Here is a 26,066-nt window from a genome sequence, read left to right on the forward strand (position 1 = left end):
TCTGTACACTATTTTAGGCCTAAGATAGTCCTGTTCTCCCCTCTCCCCATTTTAGATGTCCTTTGCTTCTGTACTGTGCCATGGGTCCAAGGGAAACTGTCATGGCGGCCTGTTAGGATCCATTCTTGCAGTCAGTGATTCCCTCCTGATCATCTTAGAATTGCAGGATACCTCAGTTCCTGAAGTGCTGAACAGAAACCCTGAATGAATGTTGATGTTTGGGGTACCTACATAGGCTGTATATGGAAAGGTAAGAGTTAAACCAGAAATTAAAGCCATGAAAGAACTTAATGATCCCTGTGGCTTGGTCTGGTCCAGTTTGGTCAATGTATTCCTTAAGGCTAAACGCCCCTTATCTAATGAGCTATAATCATCTGTCTGGAAGAATGAACTCCTGCAGTAGTTGGTAGTATGATAGAAGAGTGCCAAATCTGCATATTGGAGGTCCTGGGTTCAGACCTGGTCTGGCACTTCCTAGCTGTGTGACCCTGGGCAAGTCATTTAACTAATTGTCTAGCTCTTGCTGCTCTTTTGCCTTGGAATTGATATTTCATATTGATTCTAATACAGAAGATAAAGGTTAAAAAAATGAGCCCCTGAGGTATAAGAAAAAAAATTTTTAGATATAGACAAGAGCATGAAAAAAGGCCCAATAAATCTGTAAAGTCAGCAATGGAATGAGTCATACTCTCTTCCTCCCTTTGCCCCTTCAGCTAAAGCTTCATCTGAGGAGAGAGAAGCTTTAAGGTAGGAAGATAGAGACAGGATAGAAGTTTTAGATACCATGAGGGGGATGATGGAGTCAAATTAGAGATATGAGGTGGCAGGAATGAGTCTTTATTAATTTTCCATGAGCCACAGCTAAGCTCTGATCAAAGGACCCTTCCGAAGGCTTTTACCAGTCCAGAGATCCACATTTAATACCACACAGGTCGGAGAGATGAAAGAGAGATAGAGAAGATTTAAAGATGGAGCTTGGCCAGAGGCCAAGCTCCTGCCAGGACAGCCATCAGCTAGCCTGAAAGAGAGAGAGAGAGAGAGGTGGAGCTTGCTGGGCTATATATATTCTTTGATATGCAAATGTACACAGTATACAGGGATGATCATCATTGGTTAATGACAAGGTATAAGTGTGGTTTCTCTTAACCAGGTGAGCACAAAGAAACCTATGTTCCAGCCTAACCTGGGGGAAGCTGGGGTCAAGGGTCAGAGGCCTTCCCAGGCATGTGCAATACTGAGCATGCTCAAGACTGAGCATGCTCTCTTCTAAGGCAATCTGTACATACCAACTGTTCCCCTTGCCCATAGCTAGGGGTGGACGGCTACATCAGCCACCTACAATTTTTTTTTTTAACTCTCACCTTCCCTCTTGGAATCAATACTGTGTATTGGTTCCAAGGCAGAAGAGTGATAAGGGCTAGGCAATGGGGGTTAAGTGACTTGCCCAGGGTCACACAGCTGGGAAGTGTCTGAGGTCAGATTTGAACCCAAGACCTCCTGTCTCTAGGGCTGACAGTCAATCCACTGAGCTTCCCAGCTGACCCTCCCAACTACAATTCTTAAAGATCTCAAAAGTAAAGATCTGGGAGTGGAGAGAACTGATAACAATTTATTTCCTTACCAATCACTGCCCTAGAACCCTAGGAAGTAAGGTTCTTGGTGTTCATGTATCTGATTCTTTGTGACCCTGTTTGGGGTTTTCTTTCTTTCTTTTTTTTTTTAACATATATTGTCATGATCATACATGAAATACTACATAATTACTTGATGACCCAGGCTCAAGCTTTGGAAGTTATGGGGTTTTCTTGGCAGAGATACTGGAGTGGTTTCCTATTTCCTTCTCCAGCTCATTTATAGATGAGGAAACTGAGGCAAACATGGTTAAATGTGACTTGCCCAGGGTCACATGGCTAGTTAGTGTCTGAGGTTAGATTTGAGCTCAGAAAGATGAGTCTTCCTGACTCCAGATCTGGCACTTTATCTACTGTGCCACCTAGCTACACTGGGAAGTAAGGACCATTACAAAAATGGCACTGGCACTCATCAGAGATAGAACCTTTCATGTATAAGCAGGAAAAACTACTGCTAGCCTTGGTAACCCCAATCTGACTAACTATTGAGGGATGTTCTGATACCTGTGAACCATATGGGCTTGACACCACATTTTATCAGCTAATCTGACCCTTCAGATGGCTACAATACAAATATAGTTCTGCCTATAAACTCAGCTCAGTGGGTGAGTTCTAAGGACTCTTAGCACCTTGGTTTCCAGCCTTCCTGAGGACTTGTCTAGCTATAAATAATAAATAGCCTTTAATTAATCTCATTAGGATCCATAAGTTTTTTCTTCCCCAGGGTGACCAATGAGTCATCAGCCTCGTACTCATGTGTATGCACATAGACAGGATCACTTGCTTAGAGGAGCCTTCATTGCTCATTGAGAATGAAAATGCTCAGGAGGGTTTCATCAACTCCCTTTTCCAATTGCCCCTATGAAGCCCAGGACAGGATGAATTCAATGCCCAGTGATAATGACTGCCCCTTCCATATGTATCTTTAATTCTTTCTCCTTTTATCTCTTCACATGGGCTCCACACCTTGGCATCATTTTTTAAATACGCCCTATCTTCCATCTTAGAATCAATATTGAATATTGGTTCCATGGCCTAGGCAACAGGGATTAAGTGACTGCAGAGGCTCATGTGGCTAGGAAGTGTCTGAATTCAGATTTGAACCCAGGACCTCCCATCTCTAGGGCTGGCCCTCTATCCACTGAGCTACCCAGCTGCCTCTCTTGGCATCATCTTTGACTGCACTCCTCCCTACATCCACTTGGTTGTTAAATTCTGTCCACTGTACACAGCCATGTCTCTTCCTGTCCAAGTGCCCTGGTACCACCCTAGTTCAATCCCTGATGCTCTTTGCCTGGTAACCTCTCAGTGGTCTTGGCAAAGCAGTTGCCAACCTTCATCAGTAGAGGAAACTTCCTTACTGGGAGTTGCCTACATCTCTCAGGTAAAAGGTTTGCTGCTACCACTCCAAAGAGCAGAGATGAATCCCAACCTCGATTCCCTATTCCCAGTTTGGAGGAGTTATCCTCAGGCTAGCCTTGTTAGAGAAACCTTCCTAGTCCCCTCAAATTGGTCTAAAGTAAGGAATTCTCTCACCAACATCAACTTGAAGTCCTGAAGCCTGGGTTCACACAAGCAGGCTTCTAGTTTGGCATCCCTGCTGAAGCTCTTGTGGACTTTCCCTTCTAGGTGGTTGTCCTTGAAAATAGTTCACAGAGGGAAAGGAGAGGGGTGAGAAAGAGACAGAGAAAATGAATAGGGGGGAGAAAGAAAGAAAGAAAGAAAGAAAGAAAGAAAGAAAGAAAGAAAGAAAGAAAGAAAGAAAGAAAGAAAGAAAGAAAGAAAGAAAGAAAGAAAGAAAGAAAGAAAGAAAGAAAGAAAGAAAGAAAGAAAGAAAGAAAGAAAGAAAGAGAGAAAGAAAGAGAGAAAGAAAGAAAGAAAGAAAGAGAGAGAGAAAGAGAGAGAAAGAAAAAGAAAGAAAGAAAGAAAGAGAAAGAAAGAAGAAAGAAAGAAAGAAAGAAAGAAAGAAAGAAAGAAAGAAAGAAAGAAAGAAAGAAAGAAAGAAAGAAAGAAAGAAAGAAAGAAAGAAAGAAAGAAAGAAAGAAAGAAAGAAAGAAAGAAAGAAAGAAAGAAAGAAAGAAAGGAAGAAAGGAAGGAAGGAAGGAAGAAAGAAGGAAGGAAGGAAGGAAGGAAGGAAGGAAGGAAGGAAGGAAGGAAGGAAGGAAGGAAGGAAGGAAGGAAGGAAGGAAGGAAAGAGGAAGAGAGGGGGAGGGAGAGAGGGGGAGGAAGGGAGAGGGAGAGGAGAGACAGAGAAAGGGACGGAGTCAGAGAAAGAGAGGGAGGGAGACAGAAAGAGAGGGAGGGAGAAAGAGAAAGAGAAAGGGATAGAGGGAGGAAGGGAGAGGGATGGGAGGAGAGAGAGAGAGAGAGAGAGAGAGAGAGAGAGAGAGAGAGAGAGAGAGAGAAGCAAAGTAGGTGATTCTGCTATCTTATCAGTGCTCATTGGGGCTGGCTACAGAGTCTCTTTCTGGCATACATCTCTCTGGTTTGGTGCCATCAAGCTGACCAGTCCTCTTGAGTGTCTTTTATTGGCACTCTTAATGTTTGTTGATCTCTTTGTTTTTACATCACTGTCCTCGGGTATACATCCCTCCCTCCTCTCCTGCCCAGTGAGCCAACTCTAGAGATCAAGAACTTAAAAACAAACAAACAAAAAAAAAATTCAGCAAAACTAACCAACACAGCAGCCTTGTCTATCAGTGGGTCGAGTGCTGTGTGGTATTTCACACTCAACATCTTCCAAACTGAACTTATTATGTCAGCCCCATTCCACCCCCTGCCAAGCTCTCTCCTTCTCTGAACCTTCCTCTTATGCTGAGGCCACCTCCATTCTCCAAGTCACCCATGCTTGAAACCTTGTTATCTTCCATTTTTCACTCTCACTCATCAATGTGCTGGTAAAAGTTTAACAATGCATTCTTGGGAAAGTACACAGGATACATTTTAAAGTTTATTCTGCATAATTAACGTTTTCTCCATCGCTTTTCTAAGTCTAGACGATCAACAAAACAATAAATCAAGCCCCGGTTTGTAGTAATTGCTGATTTCTGAAATCTAAATGCTCACACTGAAAATATAACAATCAGTTCTTGACTGCTTATTTTTTAACCCTTACTTTCTGTTCTAGAATTAGTACTAAGTATTGGTTCTAAGACAGATGAGCAGTAAAGGGATAGGCAATGGGGGTTAAGTGACTTGCCCAGGGTCACACAGCTAGGAAGTATTTGAGACCACATTTGAATCTAGAACCACCCTGTCTCCAGGTCTGGTTTTCTTTTCTCTGAGCCACCTTGCTGCCCCTCCAGCTCACTCTTGTTCCCATGGACCCCACATATCCAATTCATTGCCAAATCTTATGGTTTCTAACTTCACAACTTTTCTTGCATCTGTCCTCTTATCTGCACTCACGTGATCATCTCCCTCATATAGAATCTCATTACTTCTTGCTTGGGCTATTACACTAAGCCCTCTAATAAGATTCCCTTCCTTTACTCTCTCCCCAATTGAATCTATCCTTACTTATTTGCCAACGTGATTGCCCTGAAGTCTAAGTGTACATGATGGGCTTTGGCCAGGCCCTTCGGCAACCCCCATAGAAAGACATGCTGATGACAGGGAACATAGTAAGAATTTTACTAGGTGAGAGCAGGAAAAAAAACAAGGCTGTAAAATGTAAAATAGACATGCTTCAAGTCACATAAACCCTGTCTTGACTACTCTGGAGCTGATACAACATCCAGGCTTGGGGGAGAAAAGCAAATGTAGGGAGAAAAGTCATAGGTCTTCCGATCAGATGAGTCCCTTGCCTTGGGCAAGCTCCTATAAGATCCGAAGGAGGTGGGGATGAGCTTCACCCTGGGGAACAGAGAGAAGCAGAGAGGGATCTATTTACTGATTGCATCTGTCATTTATGGGGTCTGATCTTGTGTCATTTATCTTTGCCCTGTGCTGAGCATTACATACTTAACTAAGTAAATCCTTTTAAATAGACTCTTTGCTTATGATGGATTAGTCATTTTCATTATCACAGTACTGGAGGTTAGGATGGCTGCCTCAGACTCAATATAATAGTAGATGTGTCCTTGTTACTCTCCTCAGATTCCTATTACCTCCAAGATCAAATATAAACTCCTCTGTTTCTCATTCAAAGGTCTTCACAACCTGACCCCTTCCTATTTTCTCCAGACTTTGCCTAAGTGTTTTGACATTTTCTAAGTACCAGTGGAGAACTTGGGTTGCTTATCTGTATTTCCTCATTTTTAATTTATGTTATATGACTTTTCTGATCACACAATTCCATGATGATGTCTTTTCTGCCATTTCTGGAGTGAAAGGTATAATTGGTAACATGCTACAGCCTACTTCTGCCCATCACGAGTCACTTACAATTAGGTGACCTATAATTTTGATTCCTTGGAGATTTTGGTATTCCATGATTCATAAGTATATAACATCACCAAAAGAATCTTGGTGTTAAAGGCATCATTGAAAGTACTTCGCAATGTCTCAAAAGCAATTGAATCCACTCTTTTCCATTCCACTCTTCAAATTCTCTTCAATTATGGGTCCCATTCCTTGCCCAGCTGGAGTGACTGCCCAACTAATTCTCAATGACTACCTACCCAACTATATGTCATCCTTGCAACAGGCATCTTTTGTTCATTTAGCTTTTTCTATGTGCATTTTTAGTCCAAGCTCCTTTGATTTTCCTCATTGAAGAAGCCCTGGGGCTTGGCACAAATAGTCTGGTATCATTCACAAACAGGTCATCTAGAAGAAATTTCTCATTCATTTGTATTAGGCACTGGATATCCTCTATAACCATGGCTAATACTTTGATGAGTGCCATGGGCAAAGTCCAGCCTTGCCCATGACTCCAGGGTTTCCGGACCAATCAGTCAACAAAAATAACAAATGGAAGACAGCTTAATCATAACAGCCATGGGATTGCTTTGCATGTAACAGCTGCTCTGCCATCCTGATGTCTGATCTTTATTTTTATACCCATTTTCTTGGCATGCAAATATGCAAAATCAAAGAGAGATAATTGGAAAAGTGATACATCAACTTTTAACAAATCACTTGATTAACATCCTATATTTTTGTATTGTGATTAAAGACAGAATAAAGGTTACACACAAGATAAATGATTTCGTCACAGGTAGCTTAATTTTCTCATTACCCTGTGAGAAGTTTTGAGCTTACAATCAAGGAAAATTACTTATTGCTTTTAATAAAATGGAATAATTAATCAGCAGTTCTTAAAAGACAATTCAACAATCATATCACTGAGATTGAGGGGTACTGGGAACATAATTCAAATGTAGACTGGTGGCTTCTAGGGAGTTTCTCTGTTACTGATTTGTGTAATTGAATCACTGAGGCATACTGAAGCTTGATGTACTTGTACTTATCAATTGGGCCTCTATGATTGATTTGTGTGCTGACTTCATGAGAATAGGTTTCTATGAGTGGAGAAGTTCTGGGCTTGGCCTGTAGCTGTGGTTTTGCTGGGAATTATGTACCTAAGTAAAAGTTAACCCATGATAGTCTTTTTGGGGTTGGGTTTAAGGGTCTGATCTTTTAGTGATGTTTTGGAGAATTAGGGTACAGGTGTTTTGCTCTTGCATTATTTCTTTTGAGACTAGGGGGAATAATAATCATGCCAATTCATAGGTAAGGGCCATTGATGAAAGAGGTCATGTAAAGGGGGGTTGAGTGGGCAATCACATCTTGACAAGGACCACTCTGTGGTCTCCCCAGCTATCACACATGACTCTGTCAAGGTGTTGTGGTCTGATGGCTCCCAGCAGATGAGCATGCATTTCCCTGTTTTACACATTGCTCAAAATTTACAGTCAAAGAATCATTGAATGAATTTCTCTTTGTGGTTTTATCCATCAAAGAATCTTGCATATCTAACATTAGAACCCCTGCTGGACCCAGAGAGGCTGAGTTAGATCCTGCATCCCCCCCTCTCTCTAAAGAACCCCTCTTCTCTGGATCCCCTACACATGTTCTTTATAGCTTTTATTCTAAGGCATCTGAACCACTTAGATAAACAGATTTCTTTTCTCACCTTCTTCAATTTGTCAAACTTCCACCCAGACATTTTTCTTTAACTCTTACCTTCTTTCGTAGAACCGACACCAAGTATTAGTTCCTAGGCAAAAGTGCATCAAGGGCTAGGCAACTGGTGTTAAGTGACTTGCCCAGAATCACACAGCTAGAAAGTGTCTGAGGCCACATTTGAAACCAGGAATTCCTGTCTCTAGGCCTGGCTCTCTATCCACTGAGTCATCTAACTGTCACCCATCCTGACATCTTAGAGAAAAATTATTTACTTAGATTTGGACTTATGTTTCAGTCTCCCCAAAGGGGAAAAATGTTACTTAATGGACATAGAAAATCAGACATGAGACAGATGTTTATTTTCTTTATTCAAAAGAAATACTAACAGACACAAAAGACAGAACAACTTAAAGGACTTCTAAAACAGTAAACATAGTGACTACAATTGGTTGGGAGACTGATACTTAATCCTCATGTAAATAAGAAGCAATTTGCAGGACAGCTGATTAGAAAGTTCTCCTTTCACCTTGCCTCTGCACTGTCTCCCTCAAAGTTCATGTGTTTTAATAAGCCAGGTCAGGACTTTGGGGCCCTTCTCCGATTAGTAGCTGTCCTTACAGATGCAGAAGTTTCCTTTACTGTCAGTCAAGTCAATACATGGTATTGATTCCAAGACAGAAGGTAATGATTTAAAAAGAAAAAAGAAAGGCTATGTCAATTAATTGCTACTTTCAGCATCTTTATGATTTTCCAGGCCAAAATATTCCTTCCTGCCCATGATTCTCCTATATATATTGACTTTTCCTATTAGACTGTAAGCTCCTTGAGGGCAGTGACTGTATTAATTTTTTATATTTGTACTCCTGATAATTAATAAAGTATATGATACATGGTAAATATAGATTTTTAAACCTTTACCTTCCACTATAGAATCAAAACTATGTACTGTTTCCAAGAAGAGCGGGAAGGACTAAGCAATGGGAGTTAAGTGGCTTACCCACAGTCACATGGCTAGGAAGTGTCTGAAGTCAAATTTGAACCCAGGACCTCCTGTCTCTAGACTTGCTCTCAATCTACTGAGCCATCCAACTGCCCCCATGGTAAGCATTTAATAAATACTTTGCCATTCATTTTAGTTTTTTAATAACTGAAGATATGGTCTACTTTAGAAAATTCTCTATGAAAGTCGGATTATTTCTCAAATTTTCATGAAGAATACTTTTGAGGTATGTACAAGCCCTCTTCATAAGTACTTTATAAAGTCAATAAAGTAGGCATATATATACATATATATATGTTGCTAATCTCTTCTCAGTTATACTTAAAAAAATATTACAGGGGACTGGCCAGGTACTGGCTCAGCAGCCAGTTGAAAAGCGTTTCCTTACCACAGAGTAAGTGAACAGAAAACAATTATTAAATCCACATGGATGTTCCAAAGGAAAAAGCAGGATCCTCATTATGTATGCCTGGAAGCAGGCTCGCCAGACATCCATCAGGGCAATTGCATTAGGCAGAGCACTCCATGCGTGCTGCTAAAGCCTAGGTTATCTATCACAGATAGGCCAGTCTCTCATTAAAGGAACATCACTTTTTTTCTGTCATTTTGACAAATTCTTCTATTTAAGCAATTTCTTTTTATTTCTATCATATTCTTTTTAGCTTTCTTTTATTTTTAAAACTTACATGTAGAAACACTTTTTGAGAATTGTTTTCTGAAATTTTGAGTTTCAGATTCTTCCCCCCTCACCTGACTGCAGACAGCAAATATTATAGGTTATACCAGTGCTTTCATGCAATACAATATTCCATATTCTCCATGCTGTGACAGAAGACACTTATTACACATGTAATATAAAACTCATAAAGGAAATAAAGTGAAAGATGGTATGTTTGATCTGCAATCAGATTCCAACAGTTCCTTCTTTGGCTTTAGATAATTTTTTAATTGTAAGAATGACATTGACATAGATATTATGGAACTTTTAATTACCAGTTACATTATTTTTTTTAAACTTTTATCTTTTGTCTTAGAATTGTTACTAGGATTTGTTTCAGGGCAGAAGAGCAGTAAGAGCTAGGCAATGGGGTTAAGTGACTTGTCCAGGGTCACACGGCTAGGAAGTGTTTGAGTCCAAATTTAAACCCAGGACCCCCCATCTCCAGGCCTGGCTCTCTATCCACTGAGCCACCTAGCTGCCCCCCTTTAAGCAATTTCAAAAATGGATCCCTGAGTACATTCTTGAACATATATTTAGTTACGTCTTGCTGTTCTTCACAATTTAAAATTTTTAAATATTATTTCTATATTTTCATATAGTACCTGTGTTAGAATCTAAATGGGGTGTGTTTGTTGTGATTAATGGTAAAAATAAATTGCTATAAAACTTCTAGCTAATCTCTTTTATGAGGTCTCTGTCCTCCTTTCTGTTTCATCCATAATGATTCTTGATATCTCCTGGTTTAGTGGGGTCTCCTGCCAAGCTCTATGCAAACATATTTTCCTCTCCACTGCTTTATGCTGTTTTGTAAGGTGATATTGCTTGTAATCCTATGCACTTCTACCCTGCAATGTTTTGTAAATGAATTTTTATTCTAAAAGAAGTGTTGTCCTTGGCTACCATGTCACTCCGCTTGGCAAGGAAATCAAATTTTTGCTGGCTAAGACAGTTTCTGGGGTCTTTTGACCTCTTGATTATAGCAAGTATTGCTGATTAAATTTTCCTAACAGATGATGATGGTCAGCCAATGCCGTGACTTTTCAGCCCTTTCCCACTTTGAATTGCCAAGAGTTAGTTTAAGTAGGGTAGGTGGGAGCTGTTAATTGTACACAGCGTCTTCTCACCTTTATCCTTTCTTCTAATGTGGTGTTGATTTTGACCTTTGCCCTAACTAGCCAGTGGTCTGACTGCACACAGACAGCTGATTCAGGAATGACTCCAGCATATGTCAGGGACCAATCTGCTCTTAATCAAGTTGTTTCTCAGCCTCTCCCTACATTGAACTGAAACTTCCCTCCCTGCAGATTATACCCTCTACTTTTTGTCATCCTTGCTTTCACGCCCACCCCGTAATGGGTCCTTGAAGTAACAGAGGATGGAAAAGTGTATTTCAAAATCCAAATTTGGTATTTGTAAGGTTCCAAAAGAAAGTGATTGAAATGTCTAGTCTAAGTGACATAGTGGAGGGAGCAATGGAGTCAGGAAGACCTGAATTGGAATTCTATTGAGACACTCACTAACTGTATGCCTCTGTTTCCTCAATTGTCAAGTGGAGATGATAAAAGCATCTACCTCCCAGGGTCCTGTTGAAAAGATCACATGAGATATTTGTGAAGTACTTTGAACAATCAGGCACGTAGTAGGTGCTTAATAAATGCCCCAAACTTTCTGTCCTTTCTTCCACTGTATGGTTGGTCCCTTCCCATGGTGTTTGTGGGTGGAAGGAGCAGGAGCACGACATGGACAGGTCACTCCTGCGCTTATACACTTCATCCTGCTGTTAGATAGAATATCTTCAATGTTTTGGGGGATCATTTTCCTTCCTCCACACAGAAGACTTTGTAAATCCAGAGAAAAGCCATCTGGATAGAGTTCTTAGACAGGGTGTGGCTCTGCATCATGGTAGGCCTTGGAGGAGGGCTTCAGGGATCGCTAGAAAAATCATGGGGGAGAGAGCAGCCCATTATATCATCTCCAGTATATGGTTCCCTCCAGCCATTTGTCTGGCCCCAGGATTCCAGAATAGCATGAAGTCTCCACGACACAGTGGATAAATCCCAACCACTCATCCTTATGGTCCAGGGAATGGAGACCCACCACTATGGAGCAAGCCACCTTAATTCCCAACTTGATTCCCTATATGGTGGTCTTCTACCAGCAGCCCTCAGGCCACATTTGTGCAGCCTTTGCATTACATTCACACCATATAACCCAGGACATTTTGCCTGATTTAATTTAGGTGTATTTGGATATTCCCGCATCCCATACCATATGTTCCACATAAATAGGGTAACGTTTGCTTATTTGTGTAGATAATTCATAATTATTTTGTTTTATTCTATGTATATCATTTATAGTTTAATATTCTTTGCGCCTTTTTAATGTTGAACAGAGTCCTCCAAAGCAAGCTTGCCCAGATCTAAGGGTGGTATTGAACAAGCATTTATTAAGTACCTACTATGTGTCAGGTTAGGAAGACAAAAGTGAAATAGTCCCTGCCCTCTGGAACATGTTCTATTGGGGGGAGGCAGCAGTAGTGACAATATGGTTGAATTCCAGAAGATGGCAATTTTGGAGACAGAGAGCTGCAGAGGTGGCTCCGGAGACCAGCAGCAATAGGCGGACAACAGGACAGCTTCGATGGGTGCTCTAACTCTATATTGATGCTTCTTAAATCTCCCTATCCAGCCCTAATTTCTCTCCTGTCCTCCAGGCTCACATCTCCAAATACCTTTCAGACTTCTCAAACTGGTTGTCCGGTTGACGTCTTAAATTCTGCATGCCCAAAACTAAAGTCTCCCTCCCCTAAACCATCTCCACTTCCAAACTTCCTATTGCTGCCAGGGGTACCACTACGTAGGAGTCATCCTGGATTCCTCACTAGCTCTTACCCTCCCATAACCAACCTGTTGCCAAGATCTGGCCTTTTCACCTTTGCAGCATCTCTTGAATTCTCCCCCTTCTCTCCTCTGACCCTGCCACCACTCTAGCACAGGCCCTCGTCCCCTCACTCCTGGACTGCTGCAATCACCCGCTCAACCTATCCTCCTTTTAGGTGTCAAAGTGATTTTCCTAAAGAGCTGGGCTGACCCATAACTACTCTAGTCAAGAAACTCTGGTGGCTCCCTATTGCCTCCAGGATCAAACAGAAAACACTCTGTTTTGTGTTCAAAGCCCTTCAAAACCTTAGCCACCTCTTCCAACCCTTCTGGTTTTAAACCTTACACATCCCCAGATAGTCTTTGATTCTGTGACAACAGCCTCCTGGCTGTTTTAGGAACAAGTCACTCCATCTCTCAGCCTTGGGCATTTTTCTGCCTGCCCCATATGCTGGAACTCTGTCTCTCCTCCTCACCTCCATCTCCTGACTTTCCTGGCTTCCTTCAAGTCCCAACTAAAACCCCATCACCTAAGGAAGCCTTTTTCAGTTACTCTTCATTCCAGGGCATCCCCTCTATTCGTTATTTCATATTTGTCCTGTATATAGCTTGTTTTAACTTAGACATTTACTTGGTATCTCTCCCTTAAGACTGAGAACTCTTTGAGGGCAAGAATTATCTTTTGTTTTGCTTTGTATCCCCAGAACTTAGCACAGTGCTGGGTAGATAGTAAGTACTTAATAAATGCTTATCAATTGACTAACTGAATCAGAAAGAAGTGATGAGCCAAGAGGTATGCCACTAGCATGGATTTGAGGCTGGATTTGAACTCAGATCTTACTGATTCCAGACCTTGCACTCTATCCACAGTGCTACCTAGCTTCCTTGAGTTCTTGGACCCTGCTAAAGAGCTGTAAGAGGTGGAGTCAACAAGCATTGAGGTTTCTGGGAGGAAATGGAACCTTAAGGACTCAGGTAGGAGAAATCTCTCTATAATGCGAGTCAGTTACCATGGAGGCTTTGATACTCATCTTGAAGTATGAATTTTCTGGAAATCTGCTTGTGGAGGCAGGTCTCTTTCTAACAGCGTGTTTGTCAGTGGGAGATTTGTACTAATTTGTAGAAAGGAAGGGATGAAAATGATTCTACTCTTGACTCTCTTTATTCCCTTTAGATCTCAATTAAATGTGTGGCTATTTGATTTATGGTTGCTGCTTGGTTTATTAATAGAGAAGGTACTGGATGGGGGCTTTAGGGCATATATTAGCTCCACACTGATCTCAGGAGCACATAGGAATTATGAAGCAAGTGGAGCACATGTGTTCCATATGCATCATACCCTGACAGGCCATAGAAAAACAATTTATTATGATATCTGTATATCAAAAAGAAGAAAGGTGGCATTGACATTTCAGAAGGGTCTCCACTTTGAGAAGTCTTTATTGTTGCTGTTGAGTCATTTTTCAGTTGTGATCAACTCTTCATGACCCCATTTGGGATTTTCTTGGCAAAGACACTGGAGCAGAAATTTCTTTCTCCAGCTCATTTTATAGATGAAGAACTAAGACAAATAGGGTTAAGTGACTTGGCCACGGTCATGCAGCTAGTAAGTGTCTGAGGCTAGATTTGAACTCAAGACGTCAAGTCTTCCTGACTCCAGGCCCAGCACTCTATCCACTGTACCACCTAACCGAAGTCTTATGTTGGCTTTAGTGAGGTTTCTTCCTTTACTATATTTGTTTCTGTGTTTGTACATTTTTAAAAGCTCAATATGAGTCAGTCAATAAATTGTTCGGTCACCAAGCAATCAGCAGCTACAATATGGCAGCCAACAAACCTCACGTAACCCTAGACTGCATTAAGTGCATCCTGGCGTCCAGAATAAGGAAGATGAAAGTCCTGTTGTCAGTTACCATTACTCTGATCAGACCTCAGACTACTGAAGTATTGAGTTCATTTTTGGCACCACATTTTAAGTGCATTGACAAGCTAGAGAATATCCAGAGGAAGGCAGTTAAGAGGGTGAGAGCAGGAGAGAGCATGCCATACTTTCTTGGCCAATTCAATTGGGTGTACTTAGCTGTGAGAAGACAGTGGGAACATGATAGCTGCCTTTAAGTGTTTGAGAGGTTGTCATGTGGAAAAGGATTAAATTTGTTCTTTTTTGGCCCCAGAGGGTAGAACTAGGGGCAATGGGTGGAAGTTAGAGAAAGGAAAATTTCAGCTCAATAAAAGGAAAATGTTTTTAATGGAGTTGATCAATGATAAAATGGACTAATTCAGGTGGTGAATTCCTGATGTGGAGGTGGGGAGTCTATGCTTTGCTTCCACTTTCCTTGGAACTGATGCAGAGTATCAATTCTTTTTTATTTAGACCCCTATCTTCCATCTTAGAACCAGTACTATGCATTGGTTCCAAGGCAGAAAAGTGATAAGGGCTAGGCAATGGGGGTCAAGTGACTTGCCCAGGATCACATAGCTGGGAAGTGTCTGAGGCCAGATTTGAACCTGAACCTCCCGGCTCTAGGCCTGGCTCTCAATCCACTGAGCCACCCAGTTGCCCCCCATAGTATTAATTCTAAGACATATGGTAAGGGTTAAAAAAAAAAGACTATACTTGTAAAACCCAGTGGAATTGCTCATCAGCTATGGAAGGGGGTTGGGAGGAGGACAGGGAAAAAATATCATTCATGTAACCATGTAAAAATATTCTAAATTAATTATTTAAATAAAAACATTTTAAAAAGACTGGCTAATTGATAACCGTGGGGAACACAACAGATGGGGGTTTGTGAGCAAAAGTTCTGGGACTCCACTTCCTCTCCCACTACCACAAGCACATGAGGGCCACTTTTAAATCTCTGATGGGAGGACAAGTCAGTTGTTATCTGGACACATGACCAACCAGTGTGAGAGAAATTAAGAAGTAACTCAGAGGGGGTGCCACAAAGTGACCAGAGAATGTATGTGGTAGGAAAAGCTGGAAGCACACCTAGAGCAGAGTGGCAGAGGGGGCAGCCAGCGTGGCTAGAGGAGGAATCAGGATCCAATCTAGAAACAAATGGATACCCTTGAGGAGAAAGAGACTAGCCAAGGTTTTCAACTGACTCTGGAAATTATGGCTGAGAGGGAAAAGGCATTGGGGAATTGATACTCTGGTTACATCTGAGGGACAGGTCTGAGTCTAAGCATCCAGGGTTCCTGAGAGTCCTCGATTTGGGTCCTGACAATAGAATGCTTTAGGGTTGCCTGAGTTTGGGAGGAGCCATGAGTGAGTCCCTCACGCTGTAGTTCTTTTAATGTATTTGGTTTTTTATTATTTTTGCTTCTTTCTTTATGAATAAAAAGCTACAGAGTTCAACTATATCAGTGGGAACAAGTTCATGGAAATACAAAAAGAAAGGGAAGAAGGTGGAGTTTCTTGGTGGAAGGAGGCACCACAAACCACACAAATCTAGTTAGATAAATCCAAACACCATATCTCTAGGCTAACAAAGTGGATACTGACATTCCCAAAGGGGGTGAAACAAGAGCTAGCCAGCTCCCTGAGACCCATAGAGAGTATGGCATGTTTCCAGAGATCCCTTTGATTTGGGCGTCTTCTCCTCAGTGTTTGGTCTTACTAATTGAACAGGATCAGTGAAGTGGGCAACAGCCCCTTCTTATGGAACACATGAGTTCAAAATATTTTGGAATTCTCACAGATTACTGGGTTCAAAATGGCAGAGAATATATGACTTAAGCCATTAGCTACTATTCTACCAAGAAACTAGGTGGAACTAGACATCTGGGTGGCTCAGTGGATTGAGAGCCTAGAGATGGGAGGTCCTAGGTTCAAATCTGGCCTCAGACACTTCCCAGCTGTGTGACCCTGGGCAAGTCACTTGACCCCCATTGCCTAGCCCTTACCACTCTTCTGCCTGGGAATCAATACATAGTATTGATTCTTAGGTAGAAGGTAAGGTTTAAAAAAAAAGGCAGCAAAGAATGCCAATTTGTTTTGATCTCCGCATCCATGTGTCAGGTCAGCTTTACCCATAAAATTTCTCAGGGTGTGCTTGCCTACCTTTCTAGCATAGGAGTTAGAAAGAATGGATGGACCTACTTGGAAGATGCTTAGGGTGCCACCAGCACGCAAGGAGAGAAGGAAGGAGGGTGGGCATGGGGCAAGCCTCTCTTCATGTCTAGTCCTGCCCAATTTCACTCTTCCATAAATGGTGAGCATGCAGTGAAGAGTGACAGGGCTCCTGTTGAGGGCAGCTGATAAACCAGCCATGCTGTTGAGTAGTCAGAGGGCAAGTATGGGGATGGTAATCCACAAAACCCTGGGAGATACAGAATATCCTGGGTCTCCTGACTAGATGCTGACTTTCTGGGAACTTCAATCATTAATGAAAACTGCTTGGGGCAAGATGGAGAGGGTGTCTTCTAGCTGTCTGTGGTCCTTATTAAAAGGGAGACTAGACTCCAAGTATCTGAACTATGGTCCTCAAATTCCTAGGCTTTCTTTGGGTGTTACTTACAGACAATGGGCAAGTTTGAATCTAAGTACTTAAAGTATATCCCTTTAAATCCATGGATTGGTTTGCTTGTGGACCAAAAAGTACCTGGATTCCGGGTTCTAGGAGGAGTGATTGCAAATGTGGGCATTGAGGCAGGGCAGACTGTATTTATTTGATTTTCATTCCTTTATTTCTGGTTATGAGTATACACTTAAACCATTCCTACTTAATTGACTCCATTATGTCATGCTTTATATTAGATTCCATGGAAATGCAGAGGTTAAGAGAAGATAATGCAATTTTCTGGTGGGTGGGGCACTATAAGCCATAAAGGTCTAATTGTATAATGCATACACACACACATATTCCTACATTAAGAAAGCAGCCATTACCCTAACACAAGAGTTGCAGATCAGAGATAGTGTTTGCTGGCTGAGTCATAGAACCTTTGACAAAATCTCCTGCCCCCTCTAGGGGTGCTACGTAGACTGCTTTAGCTGTCAGGATGACCAGCATCTGACAAATAGTGGGGAGACATGGACTGAGAAAGAACTCATTTTCATGGGGCCTTTCTCAGAGGAGCAAAGTGTATTGGGGGCTATCAGTCACTAGAGCCCACTGGGACTAATGGTTTATCCATCAAGAATCTCCATTCTGTTGTCTTCCTTTAAACAAATCTTTACTCTATAGCACTATGAAAAGTATGCCTTGCCAGTGGGGATTGGATCTCAGTAGACCACAGACTGGTTTTATCATTCCTCAAGAGTGAGAAAAATGCTTCAGCAGATACCAGGGCCCTCCATATCATGAAAGAAACAAGTATTATGCTCCCACTTTTCCAAAAAGGTAACTAATGGAGTCTTAGAGGAGTCACATGAATTACTCAAACCCCTCCAACTTTTTTTTTTAAACCCTTACCTTCCTTCTTGGAGTCAATACTGTGTATTGGCTCCAAGGCAGAAAAGTGGTAAGGGCTAGACGATGGGGGTTAAGTGACTTGCCCAGGGTCACACAGCTGGGAAGTGCCTGAGGCCACATTTGAACCTAGGACCTCCCATCTCTAGTCCTGGCTCTCAATCCACTGAGCTACCCAGCTGCCCCCAAACCCCTCCAACTTTTAAGGACCAGATCTCAGTCTGAGGTCTTCTGTTCTTTTTTTTTTCTTCTTCTTTTAAACCCTTGACTTCTGTCTCCAAATCAATACTGTGTATTGGCTCCAAGGCAGAAGAGTGGTAAGGGCTAAGCAATGGGGGTCAAGTGACTTGCCCAGGGTCACACAGCTGGGAAGTGCCTGAGGCCACATTTGAACCTAGGACCTCCCATCTCTAGACCTGGCTCTCTATCCACTGAGTCACCCAGCTGCCCCATGAGGTCTTCTATTCTAAGGCTCTCCCTCCTGCCCTTTCCACCTCACAATGCCTAAGAAAACCAAATCTTCACTTACTCTGGGCATTACAGAAATGGCTGGGGATGTTGAGATGTTGCTGCCAGCCCAACAGGGAAGCCCTAAGAAGCCTCTACTCTCTTGAGCCCCTTGTTTGGGAATTGCTTTACAGACTTCCTTCTCTAGCTTTCCTTTAGGCAGCTATAAGTGGTAGAGCAGAAATCCAATCTATGTCTTCTCACTCCAATTCCAGCATCATATCCTGGTAGTTTAACATATAATATCGGAGTGCCGGGGGCTCAGAAATCTTCCTGGCTGAGTGGCTCTTGATAAATATGATTATAGATCCTCCCATTTTAGGGCCTTTCTCACCAAAGACTAAGAACAGAAAGAGAAATAGATAGGGGACCCAGGAACTTACTGGGGGGGGGGGTATTGAAGCTTCCTAATGAATGTAGGTCAGGGAGAAATCTCAGGCTGACCGCCTCTTCTTGGGCCCAGGAAGGCAGGGAAGATTTCCTTGAATTTCACTTGCAATAGCTCTTTAAAGATCAATTCCCTTTTTGTAAAATCTCTATTGGATTGCTTATAGTCTGAGGGAGGGAGGTAGGAAGGGAGAGAATTTGGAACTGAATACTTGGGGGGAAAAAAGAATGTTTAGAAATTGGTTTTACTCATATAAGGGGAAGATAAAGCCATTTTAAAAAAGATTGATGCACTTAAACAACAACTGTGTGGACAAAACTTTGAAAGACTTCAGAACTATTATCAACACAATGACCAATGATGATTCCATGATGAAACCCGTCACCCGTTTCCTGAGAGAGCTAGCGGACTCAGAGGGCAGATGGAGCCATATATTTCTTCTACACAATCAGTGTAGGAATTTATTTTGCTTTACTATGCACATTTGTTATAAGGATTTTGTTTTACTTCTTCAATAAAGAGAGGAAACGAGGTGAGGAAATTAATTTTTTATATAACAACAATACTATAAAATAATAAACTATAAGCAACTTTGAAAACTATAGGAACTATAATATAATGACCATCCAAAATTCCAGAGGACCAGTGACAAGTGTATTGCACCTTTTTTTAAAACCCTGACCTTTTGTCTTAATATCAATTTTAAGATAGCAGAGTAGCAAGGGCTAGGCAAATGGGTTTAGTGACTTGCCCAGGGTCAACCAGCCAGCAAATATCTGAGGACTTTTTTGACCCTGGGACCTCCCAACTCCAGACCTGGTTCTCCATCCACTGTCCTACCTAGATGCCCCTGTAACAGGGCTTTTGATGCATTCTCAGATCATCTAAAATCAAGGAACCCACCACCTTGGGAGATTCCAGGAACCTGATCATGGGAGAATTCATTCTGTGTGGTCCTGCCAAGTAGGTGGGAGAAGTTTAAAGACAGGCTATGTCTTTAAAACTATCATGTTGAGGGGGCAGCTGGGTAACTCAGTGGATTGAGAGCCAGGCCTAGAGATGGGAGGTCCTGGGTTCAAATGTGGCCTCAGGCACTTCCCAGCTGTGTGACCCTGGGCAAGTCACTTAACCCCCATTGCCTAGCCCTTACCACTCTTCTGACTTGGAACCAATACACAGTATTGATTCTAAGATGGAAGGTAAGAGTTTAACCAAACAAACAAACAAACAAAAAAAAAAACTATCACTTTAGGGCAGTCTTTTTTTCTTTCCTGTCCTGTCCAGAAGGAGTGAAGGATCCATTCACCCACAGCACAGGTGCCATGAACTTAACTGAGTGGGAGAAAGGATTAGTTTCCTTCCCCTCTTCAAAATCCCCCAAATCAGGCTTGGGGTTTTGGTCTGTTTCCTTTTTCAGTTTTGGGCATAGACAGTTGAGTTTCCTGATGACAGAGCTTGGGCCATGGTCATCTTGGAGACCTGATTCCAAGCTAGATATTGCTGCCAGCCTAGCAGGGAAGCCCTAAGAAGCCAGAACATCAGGACAGAGACCACTGGGGACTTTGGATTTAGAACCACACACGTTTAAGCTATATGGGAACTGAGTTAAGCCTCAATCTAATTCCTCTCTCCTCCCAGGGACCAAGGTGGTGTAGGTGGGGATTAGGCCCCAGGAGGGGAGGGATGTTTGTATTGTTCTTGCTAGACCTTTGAAGGAAATACTCCTTTGTAAAAGTGGCTCCACTTGTGTAGTTCAACTGGAACTGGGGTGCAGGGAACTCCTAAAACTGGGGGGAATAGCATCAGTAGAGGTTTGAGCCAATGGCAGAGAAACTAGATACTCCAAACTCTGTGAAGAATATCAGAGAACCCAGGCGTGAGAGGTGAAATGGAACACACCTGACCTTCAGATGGTAGGGGCCAGAGGCCTTACTGCTGTTACATATGCTAACAGGGCAGCGAAGGATTTAGGGCCAGGAATGAGGTAAATGTATTGTTCATCCATTTGCAGTCATGTCTGACTCTTCCTGACCCCATTTGAGGTTTTCTTGGCACTCCAGTGAGTGGTTTGCCATTTTCTTCTCCAGATCCTTTTACAGATGAGGGAATAGAGGAAAATTGTTAGTGACTTGACCAAGGCTCACAAAGCTAGAAAATATCTGAGGTTGGATTGGACACCAGATCCTTCTGGCTCAAGATCTGGCAGTTATCCACTGTGCTACCAAGTCCTCTCTCTCTCTCTCTCTCTCTCTCTCTCTCTCTCTCTCTCTCTCTCTCTCTCTCTCTCTCTCTCTCTCTCTCTCCTCTCTCCTCTCTCCTCTCTCCTCTCTCTTCTCTCTCTTTTCTCCGTTTCTTTCTTCCTCTGTCTCTCATTCATTTTCTCTCTCTCCTCTATCTCTCTATTTCTCTTCCTCTCTTCTTTTCTCTATCTTGTCTCTGCCTTTGTCTCTGTCTGCCTCTGTTTCTCTCTCTCTTCTCCTTTTCTCTATCTCCTCTGTCTCTCTGTCTTTCTATCTATTTTCTGTCTCTTTGTCTCCCTCTTACTCTGTCTGTCTTTCTAGCTCTCTTTCCTCTATATCTTCTCTCTCTTTCTTTTTTCCTCTCTCCCTCTCCTTTTCTCTATCTCCTCTATCTCTGCCTTTGTCTGTCTCCTCTCCTTCTGTCTCTCTTCTGTCTCCTCTGTCTCTCTGTCTTTCTGCCTCTGTCTCTCTGTCTCCCTCTGTCTCCGTCTTTCTGTCTCCCTCTGTCTCCGTCTTTCTGTCTGTCTGTCTCTCCTTTATCTCTTCTTTCTTTCTTTCTTCCTCTCTCCCTTTCCTTTTCTCTCTCCTTTGTCTCTCATTCATTTTCTCTCTTTATCTCCTCTGTCTCTCTCAATATTTCTCTTCCTCTCTCCTTTTCTCTGTTCCTTATCTCTGCCTTTGTCTCTGTCTCCCCTCTCCTTTTCTCTCTCCTCTATCTCCTTTGTCTCTCTGTCTCTGTCTCTCTCTGTCTCTCTCTGCAGCTATTGAAGGGATTAGTCTTGTTTTTGTCTCCCATACTGCCCTTCTACTATGCAGAATGACCTGCCCCTTTCTTCTGCTACAGTCACTATATTTGTTACCCCCCAAATTTTTTTTCCTCCTTTCCTTTTTTTTTTGTCAGTGAATTGGGAGTAGGAGGGAGAGAAAATAAATTTCCATTAATTCTGTTTCAAATAGAGAGGCGGTGGGGAGCACTAAAATATGTGAAATGTTACTTTCAGACCAGGTCACTGTATTATTGGCGTTACAAAAGCCCCCTCATGAAGTAGGAATAATCTATAACTTTTTGTAGCATAAAAACAAAACTGTATTTTAAAAAACCCTGAAAGTGTAAAAATGAATCCACAACACAACAAAAAAAAGGACCAGCAGAGGCAGTTTGTCCAGTGGGGAACAGAGCAGAGATAGTGAGGATGACTCAATCCTTCTACATTGCTGTCTCCCTCTGGATTCCCCACATGTGGGCCCTCAATGCATGATCCCAATGTATGGTCCATTTCCCCACTGACAGTATATGTACTGTGAGAATGTGCTCTGTACTTATGGAGGAAATTGTAAATCTCCCTAAGCTTTTTCATTAAAGTCCTTTCCTTTGAAAAAAGAAAAAGAGGGGGCAGCTGGATGGCTCAGTAGATTAAGAGCAGGTCTAGAGACAGGAGGTCCTGGGTTCAAATTTGACGTCAGACACTTCCAAGCTATATGACTCTGGGCAAGTCACTTAACCCCCATGGCCTAGCCCTTACTGCTCTTCTGCCCTGGAGCCAATGCATAGTACTGATTCTAAGATGGAAGATAAGGGGTTTTAAAATATATATATTTGTTTATGGAAAAACCAAAATTAAATTTGTTATCATTTAAAACCAAAGATTGATGTGGTCCAAAGGTAAATGGATATCTTTCTAGGAGATTCCTGGTTATCAGTGCTTGCTACTCAAGGACAGCAGGTGGGGCCATACAATGAAAAGAAAGAATCTTTCTCTGATCCTTCTGAGTAGTAGAGTTTTTGGTTTTTTTGAGCCCTGGGCACACTGATGATACTATATGTTGAACTACCACAATGTAGGTGGCACAGTGGATAGAGTTCAAGGCCTGGAGGCATAAGGACCTGGGTTCAAGTTTGGCCTCAGATACTTCCTGTGTGACTCTGGGCAAGTTGCTTACCCCTATTTGCCTAGCCCCTTGACACTTCTTAGAATTGTTACTAAGGCAGAAGATAAGGGAGAAAGAAAGAAAGAAAGAAAGAGAAAGAAAGAAAGAAAGAAAGAAAGAAAGAAAGAAAGAAAGAAAAAGAAAAAGAAAGAAAGAAAGAAAGAAAGAAAGAAAGAAAGAAAGAAAGAAAGAAAGAAAGAAAGAAAGAAAGAAAAGAAAGAAAGAAAGAAAGAAAGAAAGAAAGAAAGAAAGAAAGAAAGAAAGAAAGGAAGGAAGGAAGGAAGGAAGGAAGGAAGGAAGGAAGGAAGGAAGGAAGGAAGGAGGGGAGGGAGGGAGGGAGGGAGGGAGGGAGGGAGGGAGGGAGGAAGAAAGGAAAGGAAGGAAGGAAGGAAGGAAGGAGGAAGGAAGGAAGGAAGGAAGGAAGGAAGGAAGGAAGGAAGGAAGGAAGGAAGGAAGGAAGGAAGGAAGGAAGGAAGAAGATGGGTTTGGAGTCCTTGGTCTCAAATCTCAAGTTTGTCACTTACTAATCATGTGACCTTGGGTCCATTTCCTAAAGACTGTTCTCTAAGGTTTCTTCCAAGTGTAAATTCTATGATTCTAGGATCTTTCACTTGAGCTTTTCTACTCATTCCCTTGGGAGGAGCTGGGACAGCAAGAAGTAGTGGAAAGAAAGTTTGTTGGATTTGGAGTCCAAAGATCTTGCTTCAAATTTCAGCTCTGCTTCTTACTGTCTGGAATCTCAGCCAAGTCACTTGCCCTCCCTGAGCTTCAGTTCTTCATCTGTAAAATGAGGGGGGGGTGTGGACTTGGTGATCTCTAAGGCTTCTTTCAGTTCTAAATCTATGATTGTAGGAGGAAGAAGCAGTTGCTTAATAATTACCTAGGAATGTGGGTGGATTGCCAGAAGTCTGCCAACAATCAGCAGACTTCCTAATTGGGTAACAGGGAGTTTGTCATTCTAAACTGGGAAAGGAGCTCAGCCTCAGTGAACAAAGCCCAAGTCAGCTTGGGATATTCCGAGGCTAAGGTCAGCACTCTGTCTGAGAAGTAGTAAGATTGATGGATACAGGACATGGATTCTAAGCCAGTAGGGAAATGATGCTGGGTGGGCACTTACTCAAACAGAACAATTTGAGGGAAATCCTGGAGCAGTAGGAGTATTATTAGATTTGGAGTCCAAAGACTTGGATTCAAATCTCAGTTCTGTCACTTGCTCTGTGTGTGTGTGTGTGTGACACTGAAAAAAGAAAATAGAAAGAGTTCTGAGTTTAAGGCAACTAGGTGGCTCAGTAGATAGAGTACCAGGTCTAGATGTGGGAGAACCTGGGTTTGAATCTGGACTCAGACATGTTTTAGCTGTGTGACTGGACAAATCACTTTACCCCATTTCCCTAGCACTTGCCCTTCTAGCTTAGAGTTATTACTAAGATAGAAAGTAAAAATTAAAAAAAAAAAAGAGCACTGAGCTCGAGTTCAAATCCTGGCTCTATTCTTTATTATATGACCTTAGATAAGTCACTTGATTTCTCTGAGTCTCAGTTTCTCTGTCTGCAAAATGAGGGGTTTGGACTAGATGTCCTCTAAGGTCACATCTAGCCCCAAATCTTGTGATGAACCTATGATCACTCTGGTCCTCAATTATCTCATTTGTAAAATGGAGGTATCAGACTAAGTAACTATTAGGCCTCCCTCCAGATTTAAATCTATGCTTCTCTATGAGAACCACCCACTTAGCCTGAGTAAAAAATGTTTAAACCCACTTTTGGATTCATGATTCATAGACTTGTCAGAGCTAGAAGGACCCTTACTGATCATTTAGTCCAAACCCCTCATTTTACTGAGGAGGAAACTGAGGCACAGAGAAAGAAATGGACTCACCCATAATCACAGATAGAAAGTGGCAAAACTGTGGTTCAAGGTCATGTCTGCTTTGTTTTCCCTACTGCAATATGCTTTAAGTGCCTTTCCATCATGTTCTATTTTTGAACCAATATTATTTTTACCCTTGTAAATAAATAGCCTCCCTTGCACGTCAGATAGCTTGCATGTGGTAAGGAAAAGGAGCCCAGGAGAGAGCCTGGCATCCACTTACAGCAGCTGCAGCAGAGGAAGGGAGCAGGCCATTCTGCATGGCAGAGAGGTGGCAGATCCCTGAATCCTACAAGGTCAAAGAATGTTTGGGAGGCCTTTTCCCTCTAAGATGGAGATGGCTAAGAGACAGATTGAACACACAGACTCAGAGTTGGGTCGTCCAAGTGGCCAAGAAGACTTGGGTCTGATGAAGGTTAAAGGTACTTGGTCCCTCAAGTCAAGTCAAGGGTCAGAGATGGGTATAAGGTTTAGAAAATAGTAAAGGGAAAAGCGTCGGACAAAGTCCCCTAGATTGGTTCTGAGAGGGAAATCTGTGCCCTAGAAACGGATGTTTTCAGCAAGGTCTGGATCCCTCCCACTGGTTAATAGGGATTTGATAGGTGTAAATAGAGAAAGTCACCCAGCCAGCTTTAGAAGTATCCTCAGAGGCGGGAACTAAGAGGAACAATAAGAAACAGCTTTGGAAGGATGTTCTTCTCATTTGAGCACTAAGAGAACAGAGGCATTACAGGACAGGTCCAGGGAGCCAGTGTGATGAATCAGGGACAAGCTGGTGGCCTGTATTCAAGTCCTGGCTCTTCTGCTAATTACCACCTGTGTGACCTTGGGAAAATCAGTTAACCTCCCTTGGCTTGTTTTATCAACTGTAAAATGAGTTCATTGGACTAGATGATTACTAAGGTCAACCCTTCTAGAACTAAAGCTATTATCCCCAAATCTGTTGGTCAGCATGGGAACTAGAGTCTTGGATCCACAGCTCCATAAGAGCAATAGGCTAGGAGGCAGGTATAAAAACTGCCTAGGGCCATGTTGATGAACCTATGGCACATGTGCCAGAGTGTGCCAGAGGGGGCTACTCTCCTCCCCCTTTCCACCATGTCTGAGGACATTTTTCACATGACCCACCTTGAGCACTTCCTCCCTCCCCTATCTGGGGTAAGACGTGTGTGTGTGTGTGTGTGTGTGTGTGTGTGTGTGTGTGTGTGTGTGTGTGTGTGTTAGGGAGGTTCCCATGTGGTATAAGGATTCAGTTTGGGCACTCACTTTCTAAAAGTTTTGCCACCACTGGCCTAGAGTGTGCAAAAGACAGAGAGAGAGCAGGACAGAAGGTTCAGAAAGTTGAAAGGAAGTTAGAAAGCCAGGGGAAAAATACATATTGGAATTTCTTGATGCTAGGGCCCAATGAAAATA

General features: G+C 42.3%; 1 long non-coding RNA gene across 1 annotated transcript in view; it reads left to right on the top strand.

Annotated features, from left to right (window-relative positions):
• The first annotated feature begins 4,018 nt into the window (after nt 1–4,018).
• The window catches only part of LOC103105408 (uncharacterized), a 31,974-nt gene continuing 9,926 nt past the window's right edge, over nt 4,019–26,066 (top strand). The window contains exons 1-2 of the long non-coding RNA XR_008915195.1: nt 4,019–8,803; nt 13,174–13,278. This is a non-coding gene — a long non-coding RNA (uncharacterized LOC103105408). The remainder of the gene's footprint in view (nt 8,804–13,173; nt 13,279–26,066) is intronic.

The sequence above is a fragment of the Monodelphis domestica genome, chromosome 1, assembly GCF_027887165.1.
Source record: "Monodelphis domestica isolate mMonDom1 chromosome 1, mMonDom1.pri, whole genome shotgun sequence".
NCBI classification, from domain to species: Eukaryota; Metazoa; Chordata; class Mammalia; order Didelphimorphia; family Didelphidae; genus Monodelphis; species Monodelphis domestica.